This window comes from Pteropus medius, unplaced genomic scaffold, assembly GCF_902729225.1.
Source record: "Pteropus medius unplaced genomic scaffold, Ma_sr-lr_union100, whole genome shotgun sequence".
Classification (NCBI taxonomy): Eukaryota; Metazoa; Chordata; class Mammalia; order Chiroptera; family Pteropodidae; genus Pteropus; species Pteropus medius.
The window spans coordinates 8827640-8843343 of record NW_024342474.1 but is presented as its reverse complement, the minus strand read 5'-3'; positions in this window follow the sequence as shown (position 1 = coordinate 8843343).

Here is a 15704-nt window from a genome sequence, read left to right as displayed (position 1 = left end):
ACTACAACTCTGAAAATTCATGGTCATCATAGATTTTGTTTTGGTGCACAGAATATATTCTTACTATATTTTCTGTTTTCTCTGCCTAATTTTTCTCACTTCTAGTTACAACCAGGATGGTAAGAGTCTGGAAACCATTTCATATAAGGAGATGTTGAAGAACCTAGGAACATTTAAACTAGGGAGGAAAACTCTTGCTGGGAATATGACTCAAGCAAGTCTACGCTTTATATGACATTCATGAAATCCAGAGGAAAAAAGAGCATTGTTCCCAGTGTCTTAAAAAAGGTGAAAAGACTTATTTTCTAGAAGCTTCCAGCAACTCCCCTGTGTTAGTCAGGTTCTTCCAAGAGCCAACATCAAGGTAGGGTTATATGTGCTGAATTTTATTAGGGAAGATACATGTGTGACAGAAAATAGACTGGGAGCTGGGTGGGCTGGAATTTCCATCAGACCCTCCTGGAAGTCTCATGTGGAGCGAAAGAAAGTGGAAGAAAGTATCTTATACTGCTGTGCAGTCTGAGGTAAACCTTAGAGAATCCTTTAGTCGAAATCAGCTGACAAAGGAGTTCAGTGTCTCCTAGGAACCATTCTGTCTCAGTACCCTTAGGATTCACAAATTAAGGGATGAATTTCAAAGTGCAGCATCTTGGGCCCTTGGTCTTAAACCCCTGTGGAATGAGGTGTTTGGTGTGTATTCTCATGACTGCTACATCTCTTCTCACATCTCACTGGCCCATTATTAAATCATTCTCTGTGTCAGAGATTGCAGTATTGCATAGCTTGAGTTTTTAGAGGAACTGTGTGTATATATATATCTATGTATGTATGTGTATATACACATTCATACATATATACATGTATGTATGTGTATATGTATACATGTGTGTATATATGTGTGTGTGTGTATGTGTATATATATACTAGGCATTTAATAGCCATCTTTACCTGTTTGAAGGACTGACACATGGAATGCAACTACGAAATGTTTATTCATTAGCTTTTCAGTAAATGGAGCAGCAGAGAACCCAGACTTCTGAACCAGACTGAGTTTTGATCCCAACTTTGCCTCTTGCAAGCTTCGTGTCCTTGGGAAATTTAATTAATCTCCCTGTACCTCAGTAGCCTCCTCTGTAAAGTAAAGATAATTATAGCATCTACCTAACAATGTTCTATGAGTTGTATTTAGAGCAGTCTTGTCACACAAGAAGTATTACGTAAGTATTAAATAATTAAATCTTTTAAAGCACCTATTATGTGCCAATTCCTAGCCATGCGCAGAGCGTAAAACCAGGACAAATAAATTATTATCAGAATATTACCTTTTAAGTAGCAATTCTTAAGAATATCATAGCTGCATAAGAAATAAGACTGTTGACTTTGGTCAGGGATATGTCAGGAATGTTGACAAGAGGCTTTCTAAATACCCTTTCGACTCTCAAATTCCATGATTTTTACTTTTGAATTCCAAAACCAAGATGTCACATTATGCTACATCTGAGGACAGGAAGTTTTCTCTGTAAAGAGCCAAATCATAAATATTTTAGGCTTTGCAGGCCATGTAGCTTATGTCACAACTACTTAATTCTGCCATTGTATTGTGAAAACAGCCACAGAGAATGTTTAAATGAATAGGCACTTATTTATGCAAATAAATCTTTATTTATAGACATTAAGATGTAAGTTTCACATAATTTTTTTTCACAAAATGTTATTCTTTTAATTTTTTAACCATTTGAAAATATAAAAACCACTCTTAGTCCATGAATTGATTGGGCCTATGAGCCATGGTTTGCTAACCACTTGTACTTTGCTAGATGAAGCAAATGATAAGGGAAGGCCCTAACCAAAGATAAGCCGTCAACTGTAGTCAAGAGTTCCAATGACAAGTGAACATCTCAGAGGAAGACCTGAGACAGAATCATTCCTACTGAATTGCCATACAATCATGCGCATAAAAGAAGTTCTAGGGCATGACAATCAGCAAAAAATTGCAATAAGCTGGGGTTATGCCATAATTGCAACAATCTTTGTGGAGTTTATTTTATCTGAATTAGCTCTATCCCCTTTTTAAAATCTGAATTAGCATTATCTCCTTCCTGTCCCCTTTCTTTATAAATTTTGGATAATAATTCTTTAATTGTGAGAGAATCTTGGACTCTGGCCTGATTCCCTGACACCATTTGAGGATAATCATTTGGAATATCTGTTTAATTCTCAGCTCATCTCTTCTCCCCTCAGAAATAACTATCCTGAAGGCAGAACTCGTCATGAATTCTACCGAGCTCTCCATAATTGGTTTTAAAAAAAAGATATATAAGGTGCTGCCAACATGCTATTCTTTATTACGAATTCTTAACAGCTACCAGGAGTACCCTGGCCCTGAAGAAGATTTGTGAGTAACTCTAGGTCAACCACTGACCTGGATCAGGAGAATCCTTCAGAATCCCAGTTACTGGTCTGCAACAAAACTCTGTACTTTTCCATATGCCTGTCATGTGTCAATCTCTCTGCATTGTCACTGGTGTATTCAAAATTTTGGTAAAAACGGAGAAACGAGCAAACAAAAACCCAACAACTAAATCCTTCCCTTTACCTACTCTAGCTGCAAGTGCCAAAAAAAACAAAAAAAACAAAAACTCAAAATAACAGTGGTTTAAACAAGACAGAAATACATTCTCTTCCTGCCTCCATGAGATTACAAAGTGTAAGAGGTGTCATAGCAGTTTCACAAAGTCCGCAAGAGTCCAGACCCCTCTAGCTTCCCTCTTTACCATTATCACTAGAGAGAGGGTCATCCTCCTGGGTCCATCTTCTAGTCTACAAATAGAAGAAGGGACAAAGGAGCAGAGAATTCAAGGGTGCACAATAGTTATCTCTTAGGAATGGCGATCAGAAGCTGCCAAACATTTTTTGCTGACAACTCATTGGTTAGAATTTAGTCACAAGATCATACCTAGCCACAGGGAGGCTAAAAAAACCTACTTTCCCTAAAGACAAAATGTATTCTGGGGATGCCAACCCCTATCTACCACTCTTGGAATGCATGAGTACCTCCAGGCTAGGAATCATGTTCTGGGGCTGGTCCAACTTCTCTTCTTCAGAGAAGTACTTCAGTCAGACCAAAGAGAAACTCTGCATACCCCAGACACCCTCAGCTATGAGGAGAGGCAACCATTGCCCTCCAAACTAGAATTTACCAAGGTCAGTGCCCTAGGGAACTCTCATCTGATTTGACTGGTGTTTAATACCTTCTTCCCGTGAACCCCAGAAAGAGTCTTACCCACATCACTTTGTACCTCCCAAACTGCACATTTATAAATCATGATGGAATTTATTAGGCATAAGTTTTGAGGGAAAATATTTGAAATTTCTTGCAGGTAAGCTACCTAAGTCCTGTGAAAAATATACATTCTTTTCTCCACTTTCCCAACCTCTAAAATGTTTCTAAAATTCCCCTGGGATCTCCTGTTTAATCTAAATGTAACATACATTCATTTTCTTACTATATATTTCGGAAGTGTTTTGCACTTAGGGGATATTCAACTTTGGGTTAAAAAAAAAATTAGGCATTTTCTTTACTCTGAGCGTAAGGCACAGTGAAGCAAGCAAATAAGTGCAAGACATTTGGATACCATTAAATTCATATTGTTCTGGCAAGGTAAGGAGGTGAGGAGGTGAGAAAATTTCATTTACTCAGATAAATGAAACTGCCAGTGAGACAAATTGTGATTTGAATTATCTAATGGTTTATTTACAGTAAGTAAACAAAGGGGTTAATTTCCCATCTTTCATTTCTATTTTTTATTTAAGCAATTTATAGTCCCAGAGAGTATAACTTACAAATAATGTGGATTCGACAACTGGAGCATATTTCTACACTAGGTGAGCACCGAGCTGTCTCTTCGCTGTGTTTTCCTCTAAAATGTCTGCAAAATGGTTAATTCTAACTGGGAGAACTTATCCTTTCCTGGCCTACATAATCTAACACTAGAATAGTAACTGCAAATAGTGACTGATTCAGGTGCCTTGCCTTAATTATATCTGAAAACGGTCCTTTATATCATATGTTCTTAAGTCTAATAAATAAATAGTAAATAGCTGAATCCATCTTCCGTAATGCAATATATGAATTTTTGTTGATAAAAACTAAACCTACATTATAGCAGAAACCATATGTTTTTTACAGTCTTTAGTTTAAGCCAAAATATCTAAAGTACACAGACATAATTGTAAAGTAATTTTGAGACTAATTTCCAATTCCTCAGGAAGTTTGTAATTTTCTTTACTGTCTATCTAAAAAAGAAGAAAAAAAGGCTATTCTGTTGCACATATACAGCAAAAGCCAAGCTATTCAGGGTTCCTTTTGGTTGCCTGACCACCCCCAACACACACATGCACACACACACACACACACACACCCTGTCCTTCAGAGGCAAGATTCTCAAAGCTCTCAGGCTGAGCTGTACCTGTCCCCAGAAGCTCTAACCTCTTGAACTTTTCTCCTAAGGACTGAGGCTCTCTCCTCCCCGCATGTTGGCACTCCACTGAGAAAAGTCTTGGTATCTCTTTGATAACTTGGCCTTAACAATGAAAATGGTAGAGAAGCTGATCAATAACAGCAGGAGGATACCTTAATTAATTCACTTTCTTCCACCAGGCTCTAGACATATGTAGGCTGTGCCACAGCTAAACTCTCAATAACGATGACATGTCTAAAGAGGGGTGTGGCATCCATATTTCCAAGATGATGTGGTACAGGAGAAAACATCTATCTGGCTGGGATTTAGAAACTCCGTGTTCTGGTCTCTCTGTATCTGCCACTAACAAGGGGGGTCCCTGGAGATAACGTGCATGGCACATATTCTTTACAAACTACTTTCAAATCCGTCAGTACATTCAGTCTTCTGCCCTAGCTTTGGTTTGCACCATCTCCATACCACCCCCCACACACCATCACTTTTTCATGTCCCTATTTTCCTCCATCTTGGCATTACTCTAAACAGAAGATAATGGTATTTTTAACAACCTCTCTTCCCCTGCAGAAGTGCCCACCACCCCCAAAAATATACCTGAAACCCATCTGAGGTAATTGAAAATAAATTATATGTACTTTAAAATTATTTGACTGTCATTTCACTACCAAATGACATAACCAACAAAGTCAAACAACCTAACTTTCCTTAACAAGAATATCAAGTTTGATTATATTATAATTAAGAATAAAACATAAAATATATTTGCATTTTTTTTCTCTAGAGAGTCAAAAGTTTTAATTAGAACTTGAAGAAAGGTGCAGCAACTGGCATTTTGAAAGCCAAATACCCTTAGCCACAGTAAAGAAAATAGAACCATAAAACCACTCTACAAGGATACTTTCGTCATCCAAAGAGAATATCTCTCATGATAGATTGATGCAATGCACAGGATGAACACACATTCTCTTATTATCTATTAGGTGTCCTTAAAGTGTCCGGCACTAGGACAGGAATCTAAAACATATTTCCTCCAGAAATTTAGAATCTAGATGGTCTAGAGAAAATCAATCATTTGGTCACAATTTTGCATTCTGCTTTATCTAGAAAATACACACACTATATATATATATATATATATATATATATATATATATATATATATATATATACACACACATATATATATATATGCACACATACATACACACATGCGCTCTCTCTATATATGAAATATAAACCATTTTAATAAAAAATATTAATTTATAACTACTTGCTACATAGAGATACTCAAAGCAGAGGATTAGGATGAAGAAAATTCCAAAGAATTTTAAAGTCAGGCTTTTTTTTATAAGTTAGAAAAACATGACAGGCAATACTGGCTACATAATTTATAGAGCTCAGCATAAAATTAAACCAAAAGTCCCTTGTTTAAAAATTATGAAGAATTTCAAGACAACAGCAGAGAGTTAAATTGATCACAGGGCCCTTCTGAGCACTGGGCTGGTTAGACTGCACAGGCCGTATATACTCCCAGGACAGGATGCATTGTGTAGCTTGTTAAAAAGATCTCTCAGGAGTTAAGTACCAGAAGCAAAAGGTAGGTAGGGCCAGAAGGCATCAATGTTGGTAACTGACACAGAGAATCATTTGTTGACTGAATAGTAATATTTCTGTTGTACTTTATAGTTTACAAAGCACTTCCACCAGATCCAGTACCTCCTTGAACCAAAGCAACAATTCTGTGAGATATCAACGTTCTCCCTCTTGTATAGAAGGCAAACTGGGGTCCAAAGAGGTCAAGCAACTCCTTCAAAGCCGCTCAGCCTGTACAGGGCCTGGGAGTAGGTTATCTGATCTCAATTCCAATTTTCTTTTCACAAAATCAACACAGCCTCGGTGCTAGGAGTTGTGTTACAAAAAGATACTGAATTTTACACGTGCAGTCCAGCAATTCACTAGTGAAAGCTGGAAGGTGACAGGTGGGGCACTGGCAGGCAGCATCGATTGGTTGTTTTCACATCTGTGGGTCTGACACAACTTCGGAGCAAACGCCAGACCAAATTCATATTCCTAATCTCTGCCCACCACCCCTCTCAGACCTCCCCACCCTCCAACAACAGCTTCAGATCTCAGTTCCCCACCAATATCTGACTGAACAAGTAAAACACCAGTCAGCCTAGCAATCTCTTGCTCAAGTTTGCCTTATTATAAGATCCAAGAATCCAAAGCAAATGTTCACTGATGCACAAAGTTTTTAAAATTCAAAGCGTGCAGCTTTACCTTTAATAGCAGCTTAAAGGACTCTTAAAAATTACAGATATCATCTTAGCTGATCTTTCATCTCTTCCGAAAAGGTAGATGGTAGCTAGGAGAATGGAATTTGCCAGCATAAATTTGCACTTGAATAGAATAAATTTAATAATCATTCTTCAGACAATAGACTAGTGGTTATCAGAGGGTTGGGGTGGTGGGTCGGGGGAGGAGGGAGGTAGATGGGGTAAAAGGGGTCGAATATGTGGCGACATTAAATAATTTTAAAAAATAAAATAATAATCATTCTTAAGTTCATGTTATCATCTCCACTTGCACTAAAATCATGAAAATTTAAGTTTTTATGACAGATTCTAATTATGAGAAATCAAGGAGTAAATTACTGAAACAAAAACTATTTTTTTTATTCATACTAATCTTAAATAGCATTTCTTAAGAATTATTAGCTTTTAATTGGTAAATATATAAATTTGATTAAAACATTCCCACAACTCTAACTTACAATTTTTTCTTTTTATTTTATGTTTCCCAGTACAGGAAGTCCAATGTTGAGTGTAAGATATTTCCCTTAAATTCCAGCTATATTTCTGACTTACTGTAGGGCATTGGGTCAAGTTCTTAAGTTCTCCATATTTCAGTTTTCTCAGCTATAAAATCCCAAGTACATAGTGCTTGCTTGGCTTGCAAGGATGCTTGGGAAATTCTGGCTCTAGGAGTGCAACACTTTAAAAATACAAAGTATTATATTTATGATTACCACCTACTTGACAATTTTATTGTGCTGTAATATAAAAAACATGTATTTCAAAATAATGGTAACAGAAATTGCATAGTTTCGGGAATGGGTTGTCTGAGATCTAGCGAGACTTAGAATGTCTTTAAAAACAGTGTGAGCCTTCAAGTGCCAAGATAAAACTCAAATCCAGAGTCCACCCATGGCTTACAATAAAAGAGAGAAGACTTTTAAGAATGGTTAAGGCTTATTCTCAACTGCTAAGCCAATATTAATATACATTAAGATATGTAATATTTTGGTACATATTATATAATAAATCATGTGTAATCATGCATGTAATATATGATAATGTATGTTATTATCAACTTTTGATTTTATTATTATTATCCTATTTCCTATGTCTATTCCTTATGACAATTGGATAAGGAGTATAAAATAGAAGTTACCAGTGAGAAGGTTTCATAAAAGAATGAAAGTATGGCAAAAAGCAAAGGGGAAGATGTAAAGGGACAGGGATGAGAACTCAAAGATGGAGAGAGAAAAAGAGGGACCCTCTTGAGAGACTTCCTGCAGTAGTCTGTCCACTCCTGTTTGGGGTTCTTCTCAGCTGTGCATGGTCGGTTGTTTTTTCCTTGAGCCAAAATCCCAAGAGCGATATTCCTTAATGTTAAATAATGGAGTGGTCAGAGTCTAAGTCTTTGAATAAGATGCTTTTTTAATGAATGGTAAAACTCCTCCCCCTCCCCCAGCAATCTCACAGTGTTATGAGTTTAATTGACTTCTCCTATGCTTTTTTTTTTTTTTTAGTCTTAACTTTTCTAGAGAAGTTTTAGGTACAGCAAAATTGAGAGGAGGGGACAGAGATTGCTCATATGCCTGTAGCACTAATACATAGCCTTCCCCATTATCAACATTTCTCGCCAGAGTGGCAAACTCTTACTTTCTTTTTTCAATATTTTTCCCTGGCTTGTCCCCAAGAAGTCACTTCCTCCCAATTCATTCTGTATTTTATCCCCTCCCTATTTCCCTTCATTTGTTTTACTTGTGCTTCTCCTACACTTTATTTTGTTTATCTTCTGTGCCATCACATCCTCAATTAGCTGAGGTTATCTCTGGGTGCTGGCCCCTATCTAGACATTCATTTCCTTCTGACCCTACTTTAAAAGAGAACTTCAATTAATTATTTAAACTTTTTTTTTTCTCCCAAAGGGAGATCACTCAGATTTGCCAAGGTCTCTGCTTGCCTTTCAATATGACAGCTTCATCAGCTGGAAGCCAGCTGCCCGGAAGCACACAAGCACATCCTCCCCATTTACCTAAAGATTGTCCCACTCCAGGTAGTGACTATCTAACCTGCCTCGGCCCTCATCCATCCCTGGCTGTTTTTGGAAACTCCTTCTTGATCACTTGGCATTGTCAGTTGCAAATTCAAGCACAAGAGAGAAAAAAGTGCCCTGACTCCATTCCATCCCAAGACACTAAATATTACCAAGATAAGCTCAGCCTTAATCCTGTGGTAATATTAACTGTTGGCTTTTAATTTCATTTCCCACAAAGAACTTCTTCGATAAACCTGTATTCATACCCAAGCTGCTGGAGTGGACTTGGAAGCAACCACTGAAAAAAATCATGTGAGGGCAAAGTGACTACTGTCTCGATTTTCAAGCATACGCACACCATTTTAAATAGGCTAAGGTAATTCCTGTGCCGTCTTTTTTTAAAATAGCTGCCTTTTCTTCCAAGGGTTTAAATTACTTAAAAGATAAGATCCTGTTCTTATTATGGTAAAGGAGAAATGCCAGGATCACAAAAGTTGGGACCTAGAGAGGCTAAATTATTTGTTCCATAAGGAGGACTGATGGGTAAAGTGGCATTAGATGTTGAGCTGCTGGTTCTTTCACCAACATTCTGTCCTTATGCTTAAGGCTCTGGTCCGCTAACGACAAATTACAATGGCTTCTACAGAAGACAGTGGACTTTATGAACCAGAGACTCCTAAAATTTCCTCTTACAATAGCACCCCGTCTGTGTTTTTTTTTTTTTCCTTCATAACATGATCACGATTACAATTCAAAATGTATCTGTTGTTGCAGGCGACGTGGAGTAACCTGCAGCAGACCAGTACTTCTGTGCAGCAAAACAAGAAAGGTCCATTCAAACGCAGAGATCATCTGTTTGAAGGCAGCAGAGAGCTGTTGAGGCAGCGAGAACTGGAGGGGCTGACCATGAAGTGTGTAGACTCCTCAGAGCAAGGAGTCGACTCCGGCAGCTCCTCCAGCACTCCCTTGCCCTCCCAGGACATTCGCCAATTCGGTCCTGGCAGAAGGTGAAAATCTGGGTACACAGAAACCAGAGAATTTTGAAAAGAGACACGGCTGAGGGCAGGGGACTTAACCACAGAGCCAGATTTCCCTGCAAGTCATTTCATGAATTGGGGGTGTATGACGTGTGGAGGTTAAAAGACAGATGCAGGAAGCCTCCGAAAATCATCTCAGGGATTTCAGCAGTCTCACGAGAGGAAAATCTGAGTTAAGGACCTGCAGAGGTGACGGGCCAGGTGAAAACGACAGGCTCCCATCTGGGCCAAGGATGGACATTTTCCTGGCCTCTCACCACACCAAAAATTAAACTGAGATGGATCAAGACTTACATGCAAAAGGCAAAACCATAAAACTAAAAACAGGAAAAGACTTTCATGACCTTGAGGTAAAATGTCTTCCTTTTTTTTCCAGTTAAAAAATATAATAATCCAATTTGCTTCAAAAACATTCCAGCATTCTAAAAGAAATAAAACCTTTATATGAGGAATGAGGATGAGAGTTGTTTTTTTGGGGGGGGAGGGGGCGGGGGGAGGGAAGGGACAGCTGTAACTGGGAAGAGGGGGTGAACTGGGGATTTCTCATCCTGGGTGATTGTCATCCAGGTGTGTTCACTCTGTGAAAGATCCATGCGGCCATACATGCACTCTTCCGTGTTATGTTATGCTTCAATGAAAAGAAAATTTTAACTTCTAAACATACAAAACTATAACAGAAAGTTGCAGCTTGTGTGTTTAAGGTCAGAAGACCTATGAGCTTTCATCCAAGCAGTGGCTATTCACTTTTTTAACAATGAGGAGTTTTAAAGATTTTTTAAAAACTACCAGATTTAACTAAAGCCAGTCAGAACACTTTTCATGCCAGCTGATGTCCCTTTTCCACTGCTAAGAATGTCAGCAGAATGTTATGGCGCTGTAGGGAAAAAAAGACAAACCGAAGTAGGTTTTACCTCATCCCTAAAGGCCCTAACAAAGGCGCCACCTCCCACAACATTACACACCAAGCAGGGACCACGAGAGGTTGCCTAGTTTGTTTTGTTCTTTTTACAAGCTATAGATATATATCTCAGTTGCTAACTCAGAATTTCTAGTCAATAATGTTACTTAACCAATACACTGCAAATAATTTTTCTTAATTCCAGGACCATGTTGATTGCCCCTCACATGAATCTCTTAAGTTCATGGAGTGAGGACAACAAAAGAGTACCTTTTTACTTTAAAAACATTTAAGAATATGAACGACTTTGAAAGCATTTCCAAGTGCTTGTGATACCCCTAAACACATCGTGGAAACTGCTTGCAATTTCTAGAGCACTTCGAAAACTACAATGGGATCATTTTTCACTTGTGGAATTAAACTCAGTGAGAGCAACAGACACCTTCTCACATGGCAGGTGGGTAAATTACTGCATTTGTCCTGCATGTATTCACATGGAGGTAGATGAAACACTGTTTTATTAATTATTCTCCTCCTCATCCTCTTTATCTCTTTCTCATACTCTTCTTCCTCCCCCTTTTTTTCTTGGGAATGTTAGATGCCCCTTTATGCCATCACTTTTCTTTAAGTTATAGTTGGCAACATCCTTCTCATGTATCTCCTTCAAATTGTTGCCTTATTGTGAGGTGGTTTTTCACTATCAATCAAATTATGCCATGTGTTTTATTTTTCTATCACTGTGTAACAAATTCTTACAAGTTATAGCAGCTTAAATCAGTACCCATTTATTAGCTCACAGTTCTGTAGGTCAGAATCCAGCACAGTGTGACTGGGTTATCTGCTCAGGAAATCCAGGTTGAAATCAAGTTATCAGTCAAGCTGAGCCCTCACCTGCAAACTCTGAGCAGACATCACTTCCAGGCTCATTCAGGTTTTTGGCAGGATTCAGTTCCTTGTGGTTGTAGGAGTGAGGACCCTATTTCCTGGATGGCTCATGGCCAGAGCCCTCTCTCAGTTCTTTAAGGTTGAGTGAATTCCTTCTCAAGTGACTTCCTGTATCTTCAAGTCAAATCCCCTTCACTCTGCAAATCTCTGGCTTCTTCTTCTACCCCCAGCTGAAGAAAGCACTCTGTTTAGAAAGGCTTCATTGATTAAATCATACACACCTGGATAATCTCCTATTTTTAAGGCCAATTCTGCCATAGAATGCCACACAATCACATGGGTGAGTGATGTCTGATCACATTTATAAGTTCCAGGGATTAGGGTGGAATATCTCTATGGACTTCTGCAGACTATAATGTGTCACCAGCTTTTTGGCCACATCTCCAATGGAAATGCCTAGCTTTCTGAATTTGATCTTGGGCAGAGGTCTAAGTAAAAGAAGAAGCCAGATGGGGTATGAAGGTATTGGGGGTAGTGTGATCTTTCTTCCAGCCTCCCTTAGTTTGTCTACACTCCTTCATTTGTGTTCATAGTGCACTTTGCCATTTCATAAAATTGTATTTCTCTACCTCTCTTGGAAAAATGCAAAGTTCACAGAGGTCTGTGCATTTTTCTTTGTATGTCCCTCCTAGCATGTCTTTACAAAGAAGGCATGAACAGGCATCTCGCCTTTTGGTTTCTTGGGGTCACCTTTAGCTATCCCGACTATTTTGTTTGCTAGTTCAGACAACACAATGCATAACAATTTCCTAGTTTGCACTAGCTACCTTCACAAGAACTGCCTCAGGCAAAGATCTCTTAAGACACGAAAAACAATAACCATAAAAGGGAAAAAATATATTGATCAATTGGACTCCATTAAAATTAAGAACTTTAGTTCTTCAAAACCATTAAGAGAGGAAAAAGAAAGCCACAGACTGGGAGAAGAGAGTTTTAATACATATATCTGACAAAGGACTTTTTGGAATACATAAAGCATTCTTTCAAATTAATAAGAAAAAGGAAGAGAACTCAATAGAAAAATGGGCAAATGTCAGAAGAGATATTTCACAACAAAAGATATTCAAACAGAAAATAAACACATGAAAAAGCATTTGGCTTCATTAGTTTTGGAAAAGTGCAAATTAATATCACAGTGCAGATTAATATCACAGTGCAGATTAATATCACAATGCAGATATCACAAGATACCCTGCAAAATGGCTAAAATGGAAAAGACAAACAATTTAGAGCAACCAGAACTCCTGCTCTGCTGACCAGTGTGTCAATTGTTACAACTGCTTTGGAAATCTGTTTGACAGTATCTACTAACACTGAACATACCCATACCTTATACTCAGCAATTTCATTCCTAATCCTCTACGGAAATGTACACATATATCCAACAAATGGTATATACGAGAATGTCAACAGCAGTGTTATTTATAATATTTTCAAACTGGAAACAACCCAAATGTCCATCAACAGTAGAGTGGATGCAGAAATCATGGTATATTCATACACATTGGAATAATATGCACGAATGAGAATAATGAACTATAACTACACACATACACACACACACACACACACAAATGGATGAATGTCACATAAACATAATATTGCATTAAAAAAGCCAGTCGCAAAAGAGTACTTGCCATATTCCTTTTTTTATAAAGTCTAAAAATAATCAAAAGTAATCTGTTGTTTTAGAAGTCAGAATACTATTTACCCTGGGAGGAGCAGTGGTGGTTGTAAGTGGAAGCGGGCACAGGGAGATATCTGGGGCACTGGTAATATTCTGATTCTTGATCTGGGTACAAATTATGTATGTGCGTTCATTTTGTGAAAATTAATTGACTTGTGCAATTGATTACTCGTACACTCTCTGTATACACTTTTTACTTCAGAAAAAGTTTACATTATGCAAACCAATTTATGTATCTAATATCTTTCCAACCCGAGAATGCAGAACCATTCCTAGTCTGTTCACTATGACAGCAGTAGCCCCTAGACAGTGCCTAACACATTGTTCCTTGTTGAGTGACTGATTAACGAATTTTTAAAGAGATTCCTTAATACAATTGATGTGTTTTTCAATCTCCCTCTTCAGTGGAGTAACAGTTACCTGTGTTTTACCAAATAGCTTTAGATTTGCAAGGCAGCTGTGTCGGGTAGACCAGCTTGCAGAGGGGAAAATGAAGAACAAAACGCAATGAGGGAGCTGGAATTTAAGCTCCCGGAGGGCCAGAACTTTTGTATTGCTCGTTCACTGTGCCTGGCACTGTTCTGATAACTTTACATGGATAAGTCATTGAATCCTCACAACCACCAATGAGGTGCCTCACAAATGAGGCAACTGATAAGAAGACAGGCTTAGAAAGGATCAATAACACAAGTAGAGAATAAGACTGCCAGAGTTCAAGCTCTGAATATGAGCTTTGTCATGATTCTGTGTTCTTATTTGTGCACGTATTAGGCACTTGAAAAATATCTGTGGAAGGAGTCCGTAAAGACCTCTCCATCATCCCTCATTTTTCTCCTTCCTGCTTGACAGGTCTCAGCTGTGGTGTTGTGGGCTAAGGAACTGGGGACAGAGAGCAGGAGACTCTTTCAGACCAGACTTCTAGTTTAGAAAGGTTCTCAGACAAAGACTTTGACAGCATTCCTAAATAAGCCTATGCATGCAGTAACATTCACTCATATGACTGGAAGGAGTCATTCAACACATGACCTTAAATTTGGGTCTCACTCTCTATAGCACATCCTACATAAACGTTGCTTATAAATGTAATCTTTTGAAAAGCAAGATAATTATATAGCACTTAAATGCATGTGTTAAAATTACTAGATTTAAAACATTAATGTTAAAAAATGCAGCACAATGTTTGTAACTCTGTTTTGGCATTTTACTTTTGAACATGCCAAGAATATTTAAAAAGAAAAAAATGGAAGTAACTCAGGCACTTTGACTTCGGAGAGACCCTGGAGAATGTACCAGCGGTTTCTGTGTGCACAGCAGCATTTTATCTCATGCCAACCCTGGGTGTAACCACTGCTACATGGGGAGAAACAAAAGGGGAGCCCTCAGGCTAATTTGAATCACTGAAACCCACAGAAAACTGAAAGCTTCATTTAGTTTCAACTCTTTACTCTACAAGCCTTGTTACTAGGGTGGCTTTTAAATAGCAACAAAAACGCTTGATTTTACTTTCACTTCTTTCCTTTCCCATCTCCAGCCCCTAGTGGTGATTCTCAAGAGGTTTTACTGACAGAGAAGCAATAGCAACACTTTCCGCTTACATAGGCTTTCCTCCAGCAGTTTACAAAACCTTTTCCTATGGTCCCCTTCAGTCCTCTCAAGAGCCCTGTCAACAGCAATTACAACTCCTGGTTGACATTCGGAGCGACTGAGTCCTCTTCCAAAAGTTAAAAGGATTTGTCCCAGGTCTGAGAACTACTAAACAGCCAAGTGTGGATCTCACCTCCCGAGACAAAAAGAAACAAAATGTAGTCCACAGACTGAGATCTTTAGTATTGCTTTAAAACTGCTTTACTTATTGGTTGGTGCCTTCATCATCAATTACACAAAAAATACAATAACAATAACAAAAATTTTGGTTTTAAATTTCATTTTGACTTTTTTTTAATTTATTAAAATTATTGGGTTTTGGTTTGACAATTTTGTCATTTTTACCTACTGAAAAAAAAAATGATCCATTTCAACTTCTTTTAACATACACTACAAGCCTGTAGCACTGTCTATGTGAACCAGGTGACAGAATTAATTTTTATTTGTTGCGGAAATCAAAAGAGGGAAAACACTTTCAGCAGAGGATAAAGACGTTATTTCAAAAGGAAAAAAAATAAATGTAACATAAAAGGGAAAATATTTCAAATTTGTAAGGAAAAACATTTTTTCACTAGAAAACTTTCCTCATGCTCTCATTTTTGTCTGGCTTAACCTACCAGTGGCATTCCAAGCAATCTGTCTCTTAGCACCACAGCTGTGAAATATATACACTTGAGATTCAGGCAGTT